We start from the raw sequence: 15,860 nt of genomic DNA, 5'->3' as shown, positions 1-15,860 counted from the left end.
CACACATCCCTCTGATTAGAGTGGAAGGAGTTGGTGATGGTACAGTTCACATTCCCCATCCTCAATTCCAAAATCCAAAAAGCCCTGCAACCAAAAGTTTTTCCCATAAATTTGGCACAAAAAATTCGTTTGGTGGCAAAATCTGACCTTCTTAACATGTAGCCGAGGACAGTCATTCTTTGTCTCACTTAGCGTGATGATACGTACATTTTTGTGGTGGAAATATGATAATATTTGTTTATGGGGTGCTGATCCAGACCCCACTGGAAATATTATACAACGTATGAGATATATACCATTTTACCTTTCTAAAATCTATAAAATTTTGAATTTCTAAACATACCTGGTCCCTTGTGTTTAGATAAAAGATGGTGGGCCTGTCCTAAATGTTCTGAGGTGGTAAGAGATCTGAAAGAAAAGCGGACACATTCTGGCTCTGCAGAAGGTAACGTGAACTGCAAATCTAGAAGTGCTTCAGATGGATGGGAACTCAAAGTGAGCTGTCGGTATCATCTATCTCAGCTTGAGGAGCAGGAAAGCAGTGCAGTGAGTGACAAAAATCAGCTGTGCATCACTGCCCACCAGTCTAGGCTGAGGCCCAGCTGAGCACACAACAGAAGGTATTGCCATGCCTACCTCCTAGAATCCTTATCTCGGAACCCACTGCAGGTGCTTTTGCCAGCATCTTCATTTTTTCACTCTCTTTCACCATCTCTCTACACTAAACAATTCCTCTTCTATTCTTACAAGTTCAATATTAATCAGCACGCAGACTTCACTGGTGGTGATAGTAAGTTTAGGGAATCTAAAAAGAACAATATTAGTTTCATTCTGGTCATACTTGTTTTACTTTTTTATTCTGGATTCACACTGGCTGGGTTCAAATTATGGCTCCGGTCACCTATGTGACTGTAGATGAATAATTTAATCTCCTTGTGCCTCAGTTTTCTCATTTATAAAATAGGGATAATAGTACCGATCTCACACAGTTGTTGAGAGGGTTAAATGAGCTAATACCACATGAAGCACTTAGAAGAGTGCTTGGCAAATTGTGAGTGCTCCGTAAATGTAAGCTACTATTACTTCTGTGGCTGTCTGCAACTGTCTTCTAAATGAGCTCCATATACTGGTAATTTTTTTTCCTTATAGAATTCCTTATATCAAATTTCCTAAGATGGTACCATAAGCACATTTGCTGGTCAATAATTATTTGCTAGGTATGAAGATAAAGGAGAAGAAAACAGCAACAACAAAAAATAGATGCACAATCAAAACCTCATAATGAAATTACAAGCTTTCATCACATTGCCGACTGTAACATTCTTGTGTTTTGCACAGTTTCTCCCCCTCCTCTTTCCTCCTCTTGCTAATTTGTTTTAAAAGCTAAGAAATAAAATAAAAAGAGGATAACAAAAGACTTGATGTACAAATTTCAAAATAAAACCATCAGGCAGGAACAAATCTTTGAGGAAGTCCTTCACAGTATATACACATTTTTGTTTTCAGATTACCCATCCCTTAAATTAATGTAAATAATATTAATCGAATTGTCCAGCTAAGAATGCACTAAGGACAATTAATTCTGCATTAAATTGAACCCCAATTACTTAAACATTGTAACTAGGAAAGAAATCTTTCCAATGATATATCCTTCCCTGATATCTCACAAAGCTCTTCCATTCAGAGTTAGACCTTGGAGAAGATACTCCTTGACCTTCCCCAAGACATCAAAAGCAACACCTGTTCAAACTGGCATGTGGGCCATCTCCACCAATGGGTTCATAATTTTCAGGTTCATTTTCAGTGCTCTCTACCCTGTGTCCGTCGTTGTAGAAGAGAAACTGGGAACCCCATATACTCACTATTCTGCTCTCACCTCCTGCTCTGACTATGGAATTAATGTTGGGGCACCTGTGACTTTTTTCTAGGGTCAGCCCTAATTGGACCAACTCATATTTGTTTTAGTTGAATTCACCTCCACCCTATTTTATTTATCAAAAAAGTACACACCAAAAAGAATGCCCAACTTAAGGTGGAAAAAAAAAAAAATCACAGCTAAATGTAGGTTTAAAGCTGAAGAGACTTGAGATTGAAAAACTGCCAGTTCTCACTGCTCACTTACTCACATGAGGGTTTACAGCTCCTGAAATCATGCCAGGACTTTGAAAATGAAAGCTTGCAGTTAGAAAACGATGGCTCATGACAGCAAAGATCAGTCATGTGATAGGCCAAGCATTTTCCGTCATTGCCTTCTTCAATCAGACAGAGCTCAGAAACAGAGGTTAATCGGTCAGATAGCATCCACAGAGGCTGAGGGCAGCAGAATCCGGCTGCAGCAATTAATCATTTAATTGCTTTCTGATTCACTTTAAATGTCTTTTAAAAAGATATTAAAGAAAAACATTATTGAAAGAACATTTTAGACTATTTAATAAAGATCCAACATACCCTTTGTGAACCAGAAAATAAATGGATCTCTGGCCCAACTCTGTTCAATGTTTTCTTGGGCAACATTTACTTATACAGAGGAAGGAATGAATGACAGAGTCTCTGCAGCAGGCAGAAGAAAAAGCATGTATAAAAGCACTTAGGAAAGAAAGTATGGGTGTAAATAAAAATAGGCTTTTTGTTTCTTTGGCTGTTCGGTTTTTTTGGCTAAATTGTAGAGTGTGTGACAGGAGTTGACGGGACAGCCGAGAAACATAGTAAACTAGATTTTAGAGAGCCTTGAATGCTGAGATAAAAGAGCCTGGACTTTGAAAGATAAAAAAAAAAAAGAGAGAGAGAGAGCCTGGACTTGATTTACTAATTAGGCAATGGGAGCCACTGAAGATTTCTGAGCAGAGAAAGCAGCACGAGTTGGGTATAGCATGAACCGTGGGGGCCATCAGCCCTAGGTTATAATTCTAGCTATCCCTCAGAGCTGGTGTGAGCACATTAGGACCTTTCTGGAGCCTCTCAAGCTGAACAACGGAAGTAATAATACCATCGCCAGGGTTACTGAAACATTAGAAATAACATACATAACATCCACACCCCAGGGCTTGGCACAGAAAAAGCACCTAGCAAATGGTGTTAGCTGTCCTCCTGCTGTGCTCTGGGTAGGAAGATCAAAGGGGAAGAGATGGGAGGAGGGAGGCCAGAGAGGTCCAGGCAGGAGGTAGAGAGCCCAGACAAGACAAAGTACAGGCAAGGAGAGTTGCAAAGAGAAAATGGGACAGACTATGAGGGACACAACAAAGGTAGAACCCAAGGAAATGGAGACTAAGAAAGATTTAACTTGCTCAGAGCCATTTGACAATGACTGGACATGACTGAGGGAAGAGGAGAAGCCAGAGAGACTCCAAGAATCTGGCTGAGATAAGCATCACACAGGTCGGAGAGACGCAAACGTCTATGAGGTCCAAAATAAATAATAAACGTAAATAAATGCCAAACACTGAGCTTGCATTTCTAGAATGACTACAGAAATAACCAGAAACATATTTCTTTCTGCAATGATCCCATCTGAATTCCTGAGCTGCCCTGAGAACAATTTTTAAATCCACAGGGCCAGATGATTTTGGTCATGACATTACTCCGAGTCATACACCAGGCAGGGTCCTCCTTCACCACACTCCCCTCTTCGCGTCACCTCCACCACAGACATCCCACCGTTTCCTCAGGCACTTCCTCCTGGCTTCATTGTCGTCACTCACTTTATGATCCTCTCAGCTCAAATAACTGCTGATGCTCTCCTCAGGCTGGAACTGCCTTCCCCACAAGACCCAGCTGCTTGGATAACAGGTAGAGAGATACCTGGCACTTCAGAACAGCGGGGCAGCACCTAATAACTCATTGCACCTGACGTTTTCATTACACACTGCATTAGAAGTTTCTTCAGGAAGCAGCCTTAATAATTTTGCACCACTCTGCTCAGTGGGGATTAATCTTAATTACTTACACATAGGGGCGGAAGCCACTCTTTCAGGACCAGCTTCTGTCCTCGTCTGGGTCACTGTGGGTTTCAGCCGCGTCAGCTCCATATAATTCACAAAGGAATCAACCCATAGACACTTCCCAGCCACGCATGTGCCTGCAGGACACACAGGGGAAACTTTATAGCGTATATAAATGGGCTTTAGTATCACAGTATACATTTTGGGATGTATGTCTAATTTGTTAGACATACTGAAAAGCTGACGAGCCACTTTGAGCCTTTTTGGAGACCTCTGCTTCACACCGGCAGCCCTAGAGAAGCACAGGATTGCACTGCTTCCCACTCACCGCCCTCTCGCTCTCCCTACAGGAGCATCTCCACCTAAGCTTGCTCTGGAGCATTTAGAAGTTCTAGTGAGACTATGGGTTTTTTTTGTGTGTGTGTCCCTGAATAGTTTTTCTCTTCTTCCACTGAAGTTGTTTTTCTTGAGTATCTCTGAGAAAACACTGAATATGGTTTAACTTTATTTTATCCTTAACTTCAGGACAAATGCTATGCTGATTTATTTCCAGTTAACGATGTTGTACTTCCCATGCAACCTGACCGCCTCCAGAATGACAAAACTCCATACACATACAGGGTTTTACAGGTAAAAATGTTTTATGCTTTACAAAGAGAAGTGGGACTTGGGAAGGGGGTTGGTGACAATGTGAGGCCGAGGGTTGTTTAGAAGTCATCTCATCACAGATAGGAAAGTGTTCCTTCTGGATTCTTCACAATATTCTTAATCCAGGAGCACTTGGCATCGGCACTAAATGGGCTATTTGCACGGCTGATCCTCTGATGGTGTGCAAGTGCTTTTCTTTTCAAGTTACTCCTGGTTCTGAGGAGTGGAGACTGATATGTATGGTTAAGAGTTCTACGTTTTTTGTTTTTCTTTTTTTTAATCTCTGTGTATCGGAGTAATATTAGTGCTGAACATCTACTACCCATTTAGTGCTACTATTCCTATTTTAATCCTGTGCCACCACTCTGTGAAATAAGGTATTATTATTACTCCTATTTTTCAGATGAAGAAACTGAGCCTTACAGAGTTTAGATAACTTCCTCAAGGCCAGACAGCAGTAACTGGGAAAACCAGAACTCAAATCCAGGTCTCTTTTATACCAGAGTCAGAGTGAAAAGTCATAATAACTCACTGGAACAATAGCATCCACAAATGGGCATTTACTAGAAAATTCTGGCTTGCCATCCACAATAAAGGGAAAAAAGCCTCAGTACTCACCACTATGAGTTTGATTCCACGTACACCTCTGAGCATGTAATGACCTTAACTGTTTCAGGAAAAGGTACGTCAACTCTGTGACATTTATTGACTTCTTACTCTATACAAGGCACGCAGCTAATTAATCACTAAATGGAGGAGGCTGGGTCTCAAGAAGAGTAAGATGTCCGTTTCTCAAGGTACCTACAATCCAGCTGGGTAGACAAGCCCTAAATATGTGCAATGTATTGATTGCATGTAATGATACATGTAATGATACCAGGAAAGGCATTGCAAATCTTGATGAGATTCATTACCAACTTAACAATGCAGAGCAAAAGTGCTAGGGTGAGTCAGGTGAGGGAGACTTCTCTCCAAGCAGGAGGCAGAGAAGACTAGATTGGAGGCATGGGACTGGAGGTGGGAACTGAGAGAGGGGTAGCACTTGGTGAGGTTGGAGATTGCTGGAAAGTGGAAGCGGCATCCAGGAGAAGTGAGAAGGTACCCCTGGAGTGGGTACGAGGTCTCCACAGTCCTGTGCCATTTACACGGTGCTTGACTGGAATGCAGCATGAGCCCACAGTCAACGGTGACACACTATTATAGACTGAAGTGTGTCCCCTGAAATTCATGAGCTGAACCTCTAACCTCCAGTGTCAGTATATTTAGAGGTAGGGCCTTAAAAGAAGTAATTCAGGTTAAATGAGGTCATATGGGTGGGACCTTAATCCAATGTCCTTATAAGAAAGAGACACCAGAGATGCTCAAGCACAGAGGAAAGACCATGTGAGGACATGACAAAAAGGCAGCAATCTGCAAGCCAAGGAGAGAGGCCTCAGGAGAAACCAAACCTGCCAACACTTTTATCTTGGACTTCCAGCCTCCAGAACTGTGAGAGAATACATTTCTGTTGTTTAAGCCACCCAGGCTGTGGTATTTTGTTCTGGCGGCCCTAGTAGACTAATTACACACACCTTCATCTATTTCACGTATAACTTCTCTGCCCTGGCAGGATCTGCCACACCTCCCCTACGCTACTTTGGATCCTAACTATCTTAGAGGGCTTGAAACCTGGAGTAGCAGGTTTCCAAACCTGTGGGCTCTTCCATTTGGTTAAGACCTGTGTTGGAATGCTTGAACAAGCTAAGGATGATCTAAGGCAGTGCATTTCAAATTCCCTATGGTGAAGAACCACCATCCCCCCATTCCTTGGCTGACAGATACACCATCTTACTGTGCTTGCTGAGTAGGCAGTAGCAGCCACAAGCAACTCACTGTGTAAATTTAACAATATTCTATTCAACAGTGTCCCCTGATCAGGTGTGTGGATATGGCAGCTAGGCAGTGGTGTGCTGGCAATAAGCAGCACCCAAGGTGGTGGGGTGGGATGTAGGAGGAGTCCTGATTTGTACCATTTTCCCATTTGCAAGATAAAAATACCTCCTGCCATGACTGATTTCAAGCTACCGACTTGAAGTCACTGAGCCACAGAGATGAGAAGAAACGCCCACAATCGTCTCTCCCCAGCCGGTGTCACCCACCTCCAGCCCATCACGGTGGCAACGCACAATGACTAAAAAGTTTCTAAGTACTTACTTGGCATTTTTGTACTTAACTCCTTGCAGAAGGCAGGTCACACTTTGCATAACGCTGACCTAAATTTTTTAAGTGTAGGTGTCCCCAAAGAGGTCCCCTAAAGTCCATTAGCTCACTATTTTATCAGGATAAATTCTGGACCCACAAGGTTCTAAAAACGCATCTTCAGAAAGGGCCTGTTTCCCCAAAATTAGCTATGAAAAAAATGGCAGAAGCTCAGCTCTTGTCTTCTCTCCCTCTTTTTTCTTCCCTTCATCTAGAAATATTAACTCAAAGATCTTCTCCCCATCTCCTACTTTTCCCCTTCCCTTGTCCTCCCTTTCCTAAAGGATTGTTCTTCCATTTCCTTTGCTCTCTTCCACATCACAGTTAAGCACAACCTTGCGAATGGTCTACTCTCTTTCTCCTACAACTTGGTTCTATCGTGGGGATGGGATCCCAGGCTTTGTTATAAGAAACAATGAAGGGATAAACCCACTCAGGCAACTCAAGGGTAAAACCCAAAGCAGCAAGCAGATTTAAAGGGCCTACAGGATTAAAGGCAGAAAATGGAGAGTTATATTAGCCCTCTTTATCCTTGCTTTTCCAGAACCAATTTGTCTTTGTTCTTTTTTCTTTTTTTTCAAACACGAAGCCAGCCATTAGTAGCATAGCGGAAGCCTATGGCATACAGAGCAGTGATTGGAGTGGGAGAGACACCAGCACTGATGCCCAGACAAGAGGTAATTAGGGCTGACCTTGGGAGGTGGCTAAGTGTAGAAACAAAAACACAGATACAAGCCATAAAGCCATATTTTGAAGTAAAATCAACAAGATTGGACCACTGATTAGAGATAGACTAGGGAAGGGAATAGGCAAGGGAAGAAGATGGTGCAAGGTTTTGAACACGGACGGCAGCCAGATGTCATCCTGGAGCTCGGCTCCGAATGAGTTACTCAAACGAGAAAAACCCTTGGATGGCTCCAAGCCCACTGCACACAGAATAAAGTCTAAATTCCTGTATAAGAACTGCCACAGTTCTGCACTGAGTTATCAGCAAGCTTGGACTCATTCATTCATTCAACAGACATTTATTGAACAGCTATTATGTATTATGCTGGATCAGGGAATCAAAAATGGGGAAAAGGCACAGTTCCTGACTTTGATGAATTCAGAGCCTAAAGGAGGTAACCTTCAAATAAATCAATACACATATGCTCGAGCCCTGTTCACAATGTTCTCTTCATCTGAAATCCATTTGTTTATTGAGTGCTCACTCTATGCCAGAGACTGCTCTTGGCCCTAGAGACCCAGTCAAGTTAATTCTATTCGTTTCCCAATCAGACCTGTGCATTATTGATTTGGGATTGTCTGCATAGAGAGCTGAGGCCAAAGGGAACCTCAAAGGGGAAAGACTGAAGAAGAAGAAGAGAACCAGCACCAGACTCTTGGAGTAAGGCCTACAGTTCAAGGATTAGAAAAAAGGGAGAAGAGCCAAAAGTGGCCAGAGGAGTAACCAGCAAGGGACAAATAAGTCATAGAAGCTGCATGTGGAGAGTTTCAAGAATAAAGAAGAATCTGAACTGTGTTCAATGCTGCTGAAAGTCTAAGGGAGAGAAGACTGAGAAAGGAATCCATACAGCCACTCACTTCAGGTGATAGATGGAAAGAAGTTTGTGGCGAGGGGCAGATCAAAGATGCATCACAGAGCAAGGGGGTGCTTTATAAAGACTCTGGAGCAGGAACTGGGAGGGTACAGAATTCGTGGACACAAGTGAAAAGGCTGACCTTAGAGAGAGGAGAGACAATTCTTTCCCCAAGACCAGAAAGAAGGAAAGGACAGAAGAATATGCAGAGACACAGGGTAAAATGAGGTCATAGAGGCCCCAGGAGTGTTTGAAGTCAGACAATCCCATGTTTGGATCTCAGCTCTTCCACTTACTTTCTGCATCATATCAGGCAAGTTGCTCAAGCTCTCTGATCCTTAGTTTCTTCATCTATAAGATGCATATAATAATGCCTTTCTCATACGGTTGTTGTGAGAACACTTGGAGAAAATATATGTGCCACCAGTTTCCCCCTTGCCTTATCAGCTAAGGTACATACGGGGGTCACATAAATAAATTCTACTGGCCCTTGCCCCTCCCTATCTGCTCATATAGCACCATGGCACTCTGCAAAGTCCTCTTGAAAAAGTGCTCACAAGTGAGCCCACCTCACTAAGCTCCAGGGGGTCAGCTAAGCCTCTGCTGTCTCCACACTGCTGCAGGTGAGGTCCTGGAACAAACAAGATGGCAAATCCAAACATGCTGCCTGCTACTACAGAGTATTGCTGAAGCAGCCTTTTCAGATTTTACTTCAAGTCTTTCCCCGACCCAGCCTCCACCAGTCTCAGCCTGGGCCTGGATAGAAACCCGAGTGAAAAGCACAATGCTATACCTCACATTGTCCCTCCTCTCTCACAACCAGGTTTGAGTCAGGCTCTGGAAGTCTCTCTATTCTTCATCTGAACACACTTTTGGCAGGTCCACCTCTTTAATGTGCTAAACGCCTCCTGATATGTATCCATCCCAATCTAGGTTACAGTAGACCCTGGCACACAGCATGGGCTCAATGAAAGTTAGCTCCCTTTCTCCCTTACCTCAGCACCACGGTTTCATTCATACTTCGGATTTGCCATGTCCCTTTTCCCATCCTTGGTTACATCTGGGTTTGACCCAGGTGCACAAAGACTTGGTTATACTGTATACTGAGCTTGTAAATGTTTAGCGACCAGCTCTCTGGGAGAAAAAGCCTGATTTTGTAAGTGTTTGCCAATTTTCGTGGTGTAAACACTCCCACCACGGCTGCTTTCAATTTACCAACATGACATCAACCACCTTGCAAAATCCCTGAAAATTTAACAATCAGTTCTCCCAAGCTGGTAGAAGCTTACCACTCAACTGGTTACCTGGAAGTCTTGGCTAGTAGTATACTGAAGCAGCTTTGAAGTTTCTGCCCATTTAATAAAGTCCCATGCATATCCGGCTACTGCTTTGTGAAGACAACATCCCACCCCAAGTGCATCGCAATGGGGATGAATTGCAAAGGCACCAAGTCTCATTTAGGGATCTTCACTATTTTCATGTGGTTTGGGAAATGATTGTGTTTAAATGGCATTTTGAGGGAAACAGACACACCCTGATGGGTGAAATCTCAGGGATGATCAGTGAACAAAAACACTGTCACCAAGTAAGTAAACAGTGACAAGTTTATAAGATGCTTTTGGCAGTAGCTGGATTTCTCAGTGCTGAACACTTGAGTTGGGCATGGTGGGAGCGGCTGGTTAGCCATTTGTCAGGCAAAGTCAAAACAGCCCTGCAGCTACAGCACAGACGGCAGCCTGCAGCTCGTCAGCATTTTATTTATGACTCTTAATTAGCAAGCAGAAAAGGAGGGAAGAAGTTTCCAGCTCGGGATATACATACTTATACATATATATTTCCCAGAAATTATCTTTGTCAAAATAATTTAAATCCCCACAACTCTGAGAGGTAGATATAATTTACATTTTATAAAGAGGAAACTCCATCCTGGAAGGTAAATATAACTACCCTAATCTCACCAATGAAGGTTCAGAGAGGCAAAGTGACTTTTCCAAGGTAAGACAGCTAGAACGTGACAGAACCGGGACTGACAATCTTCAGACTCTAATACAAAGACTCTTTCAATCACACCATGGTTGGCTTTTATCTGGCACGTCATAGTAATAGTCCATTGACTTGGATTAAAAGAGAGCTGAATACCAAAATCATTACATTGGTGAATAAACTTATTGTACTTACAGTTAGAATTAATTCTTTGGAGGGAGGGGAGTTATTGAGTGAGTGGGGAACATCGGACAACTAAGTGAGTAGGTCAGCTCCCTGCCTGCTTTTGAAAAACCTGGGGTCTTGCTTTGCAACCAGCAGAGTCGAATCAGGCACAGGGCAGAACTAAAGAGTGGATCTTCACAGCCCATGAGTTCAAAGTGACTGTGCTCTGTGGAGGAGTCTTTGAGCTGTTGGGCCTTCAAGTGATTGTGAGGTATAGAAGCATCAGAAACAAAAATAGGCCTGGCAACTATAAACACATAGGATTGCATACCTCAAACCTCTATTTACAGATGGCATTCGAAAGGGATTGCACTGATTACTTCTGATCACTGATTTGACCCCCCAAAAAATCCTGATACTTACATAATAAATTTTTAAAAATCATTGATATAAATCACCTTTCTTATGGGTTTATTTTGATTTTTAATTCCTGTGAAACCCAAAAAACAAAGCGTTTCTACTTATTCTCAAGGGTTCCATGCCTCGCTAAAGAATGAACCGGAAGGCGGTAACTTGCAAGCTCTCTGAAGAGGTGTGGAGGTCATTGTGGAGGTCGCCAGTATTTCTGGCTCTCTTCTCTTGCGGGGACAAGGAAGGACTGCACTTCTCCATCCCCTTGAAGATAAGCATGGCCATGCGACATACTTTGGCCAAGGAAATATGATCAGGTGTAAAGTGTGTCACCTTTGGGTGGGAGACTTAGTTAAGAGCTAGTGCACAGTTACCCATACTCGCTCCCCCTGCTGCAGTGATTCTCCAGCAGACAGTCTGGGATGACAGACTATCTGCCATTAGTTCCCAGAGTCACTCTGACAGGCAGAATCTTTCCTGAGTTTTGGAAGCTATCCTTACCGCAGCATAACTTCACCTATCCTACTAGGAGAGGAGAATTGTTCGGTGAAAGAGGAAGTTAACTAAGAGGAAAATGAAAAAGGAATAAGTCAAAAGCTGAAGACTCCTGGACATTTTTAACCCCATTGGAGGCCTAGGACTCTGCGTGCTGGAAAACTCAGTATCTAGGGTGCTCTTCTTCCTGAAATGATCAAGAGAAAGTGGAAGTTGGAACGTTGGTCAAAATGAATCTGTACCTTCAGGTTTCCAAACGAATAACTGGAAAGGATCTAGACTCCTTGGAACCTAATAAGAAATCTCCTGAGCTGAACATGGAATTGAGATTGAGTCAAAACAACTTAACGAGTATCTATTAAGTGCCCACTCCTTGTATAAGACTATGTTTGACATTGCAGGAGATGCTTTTACAAGTATGGAGGTCCCTTCTTTCTTTCAAGGAACTTCAACCTAATTAGTGATATAGTTAATATACTCCCATCAGTACTTATAGCTGAGACTGACTACAACTGGGAGAGACGGAGGGGATGTCGAGGCTCTCAAGGCACACAGCAGAGGAAGAAAGAGCTCCTCAAGTTCTCGGTGGCTCAAACGGAAGTAACCAAAAGCAGACAAGCTGCCTCATGAGGCCTGCCTCGTTTTGGCTCATGCCCTCAGTGTAACAGTGAAGGACTAGAGGCCAGTAAACTGCAGCAGCTATCTGGCCATCATATCCTGTGTGCCCACCCCTCACCCCTGCTCCAGATGGCTTGGCTGTAACAACCAGGGGTGCTGCCAGCTCACTGGGCAACAAGTAAGTTGCTCATTGCTGCATATGTTATGGCACCTAGAGGTGGCACTTGAGGTCTTTGGATTAAAATATGTCAGACCTTATTAAGGAAAACTTGATTATAACAAGGAGACTGGTACCTCATCCAATCACTCCCCTCCCCCGCGCCTGGCCCAAACAAACCTGTGCTGTACATAACTGCATAACATCATGGTTCAAATATAGGTCCTGTTCCCCTTTCTCCAAGTCTCTGAAATCATTGAAGGTTGAGTGTAAAAGTACCACCCTTAAGATCATTCTTCAAGCTGCATGACTGAATTCCTGCAAAGAAGAAAAGAGGTGAAGAGTTCACCTTTTACCAGAGTTTGAGCAACCCACCAGGGCAGCGGTACCCTGACCCCAGGACATCCAGCGCTACTGAGCCTGAGTGAACAATGCTGCCCCTTTCTTCGTGTGGAGAAAGGGGCAAAATATCAGTCAGCGCCTTTCACATGCACAGCCCTCCTGCAAGGAACACCTGTGCCCACGGTCCAGGCTGGGAAGCACCCTGAGCACGTCTTTAAGTCTCTAATAAAGGTGACTCAAGGACTGCCTGTCACAGTCTGGCTCATTTGCTGGGAGGTGGCTAGGCCTCCAAAGCTCAATCCAGACAGGGACTATGGAATTATGGAATTAAGCCAATGAGACTCTCTTTCTCCCTCCTTCTCTCTCTCCCTCCTTCTCTCTCCCTCCCTCCCTCCCTCTCTCCCTCCCTACCTTTCTCCTTTTGGAAATGATTGGGAAATACAGGGAAGATGGTCATTGAGTTGTCGGTGGGAACAGAAGCTGAAAAGATGTATACGGAGAACGCATGCCATGTAGGAAAGTTATGGGACAGAGGGTATGAGAGTGCCAAAATTGAGACTAAACTAAGGAATGAGCTACTGAAAAGATGTACAGAGCTGAAAGCTAGGCCAAGTCGGTGGCTCCAGTTGTGGTGAACACAGAAGCCAAGTCCCTATGATAGAAAGAGTAGGGATGGGCTTCCTTGGTGGCGCAGTGGTTGGGAATCCTCCTGCCAATGCAGGGGACACGGGTTCAAGCCCTGGTCCGGGAAGATCCCACACGCCGCGGAGCAACTAGGCCCGTGAGCCACAACTACTGAGCCTGCGCTCTAGAGCCCGCGAGCCACAACTACTGAGCCCACGTACCACAACTACTGAAGCCCGCGTGCCTAGAGCCCATGCTCCGCAACAAGAGAAGCCACTGCAAGAGAAGCCCATGCACTGCAACGGAGAGTAGCCCCTGCTCGCCGCAACTAGAGAAAGCCTGTGCCCAGCAACGAAGACCCAACACAGCCAAAAAATAAATAAATAAAATAAATAAATTTATAAATAAGTAATAAATTTAAAAAAAAAAAAAAAAAAAAAAAGAAAGAGTAGGGATAGGAACTCCCATGGCTGAGCTGTGCTGGACTCCCCAGTTTCATCTCCCCTGTGGACTCCTGAAGACTAGTTTCCCATGAGAGCCCTGTCTCCTGTATCCTGCCAACAAATCCCATCAGCAAAGTGCCCCCAGTGCATCCCAGCTCTTGCCCTCAAACTAACGCACATGCAGAGGGCCAGGTTCTACAGATACCTGGACATTGGTCAGTCTAGACCAGCCCTGATGCTCTCTTACCCATGTCACCTGATGCTTTTCATCCCAGGCATTTGACACTTAGCATGTCAGGCTATATTGTTACTCATTTGTGCAGGTTTTCACGCTATCTCAATAGCTATTTGTTCCGTGGAGTATTTTTAGCATGAGATGAGGGAGCTGGCTGGGAGAACGGGTGGGGAAGAAGAGAAGTGTTCTAGCCAGGGACAGTGTCACATTCTCAATGCTGTGTTAAGTGCCGTGCACAAACACATGCTCCAAAAAATGATTGTTGATGATCCGTCTTAATCCCACCTTCCTGTGTTTATGAAGACAAGTACAGGCAATTGAAAATGAGGTCTCAGGGGATCCCTGACAATTGAAACTCTTCCTCCTTCAGGGAGCAAACCAGGAAACCCCTAAGTGCACCCATGTGGTCTTCATAGAAAGATATCACATAGGGCCGAAGATTTCAGGAAAAAAAAAAAAAGAAAAGGAAAACGTTTTCAAATCCATTTAAAACAATCCGTGCAGCTGTTTCCTCAACCCTCCGGAAGAACTGAGACGCAAAATGCTATATATCCCCTCCATCCTCCCCTCACCCCAACCCTGCAAACTGGCTTTCAGGTGACGCAATCATGAGACCTCTGCGGTGAGCTCTGTCTGGAGGGATGCAACGGCCAACAGCGCATGGGGTGCTGCCACCTCTTGGATGTTCATAGCCAAAGCAAGTCTCTGTCCCAGAAAGGATGTATTTCAGTGATATTATGAAATGTTAACGGGCAATCTGTTCTGAAATAATTGCTCAGTGTGTTGGCCTCCTTTTCCATTTTAGAATTTCAAAGGCATTGCAGGCCAGAAGCAGTGCCAGCCTATTAGTGGTACCTACACTGATTAAATCTAGCCCATACAACCATGGCTACACAAAAGCTCTTTTTCTCAATTAATAAAATGTGATTAATGGTATCATTGAAAAACTCCTGCCACTTCAATTTAGAGCCAGTTAGAGCTTCAATTTAGAGCTGTGTGCAAATTTTAGGATATGCATTTTTTTTTTTTACCTGACACGATTAACAGTACCTAATTTATGGGATACGCCCAAATTTCTGTAGGGAAAAAAGAATGTTTACCAGAAACATACACAGTAATGACAGCTTCCTTCCCCTTCCTTCCCTACACACACACACACACACACACAGGCTCACACACTTGCACCCCAGTTCAATTCCAGTTATTCAGTGACCACACCGTCTCTCTTGCCAGTGGGAAACGTCATATGTCCACCTTGGAATTATCAGTCCAGTTCCTGAGAAGAAATACGTTGTTTCTCTTACCCTCCCATGTATAGGTCATTTGAGCAGTTGGGTTGTCATTTTTTTAACCTCCACATTTCCCTAAGGATAGTGAGAGGATGATTTAAACAGCAACATTAGCTGCTTTAGGCTAGATTTTCAAAGCCACACCAGGGGAGTTAAGAGCGTAAATCCTGTTATTGTTACAGGATTAATGCACAGAAGTCCCAGAATACCACTTTGGAAATATAGTCAAAGAATAATATTTTAATGTACTGTATGTTATTTTTAGACTCAGCTGTAGCCCGATTATCAACTAGCATATCAAAAATGAGACAAGACAGATAGCTTTCTTTAATCCAAAACTCTAATGAAGTTTTTGGTGTTTGTGTTTTTTTTGACACTTAGAAATCTGGATATTCGGAGGAAAAAAGTAAAAGAAACTATAGCAGCTACCTCCTACCTGCTCTGTTGCTATAGAGGCTGCTACTCAGAATACTGGTTCTACAGAATATTTTAGCATTGTTTTTTTCTAAGAGAGGCAGGTGGTAGGAAAAAGAGGTACTGAATCATGGCGACCTCTTGACCGCACCATAAAAAGCTGCAAATCAACCACAGCATACTAATGATTTCAAGGCACAAGTCAGGGTTCCTGCCATCAGTCATTTCTATTTCTGCTTTTACACATCTTAGATTGTTGTTCAAAAATAGCTATCTACAA

At 43.5% G+C, this 15,860-nt stretch overlaps 1 long non-coding RNA gene across 2 annotated transcripts in view; it reads right to left on the bottom strand.

Moving 5' to 3' along the window:
- Positions 1-3,949: 3,949 nt before the first annotated feature.
- LOC118895916 overlaps positions 3,950-15,860 on the bottom strand; it is a 61,446-nt gene continuing 49,535 nt past the window's right edge. For both annotated transcript variants that reach the window (XR_005020052.1, XR_005020051.1), the window contains exons 2-3: positions 12,414-12,551; positions 3,950-4,075 (exon numbers count right to left, since the gene is read on the bottom strand). This is a non-coding gene — a long non-coding RNA (uncharacterized LOC118895916). The remainder of the gene's footprint in view (positions 4,076-12,413; positions 12,552-15,860) is intronic.

This window comes from Balaenoptera musculus, chromosome 5 (genome assembly GCF_009873245.2).
Source record: "Balaenoptera musculus isolate JJ_BM4_2016_0621 chromosome 5, mBalMus1.pri.v3, whole genome shotgun sequence".
Lineage (NCBI taxonomy): Eukaryota > Metazoa > Chordata > Mammalia > Artiodactyla > Balaenopteridae > Balaenoptera > Balaenoptera musculus.
The sequence above is the reverse complement of the archived record's forward strand: the minus strand, read 5'-3'. Positions and strand labels throughout refer to the sequence as shown.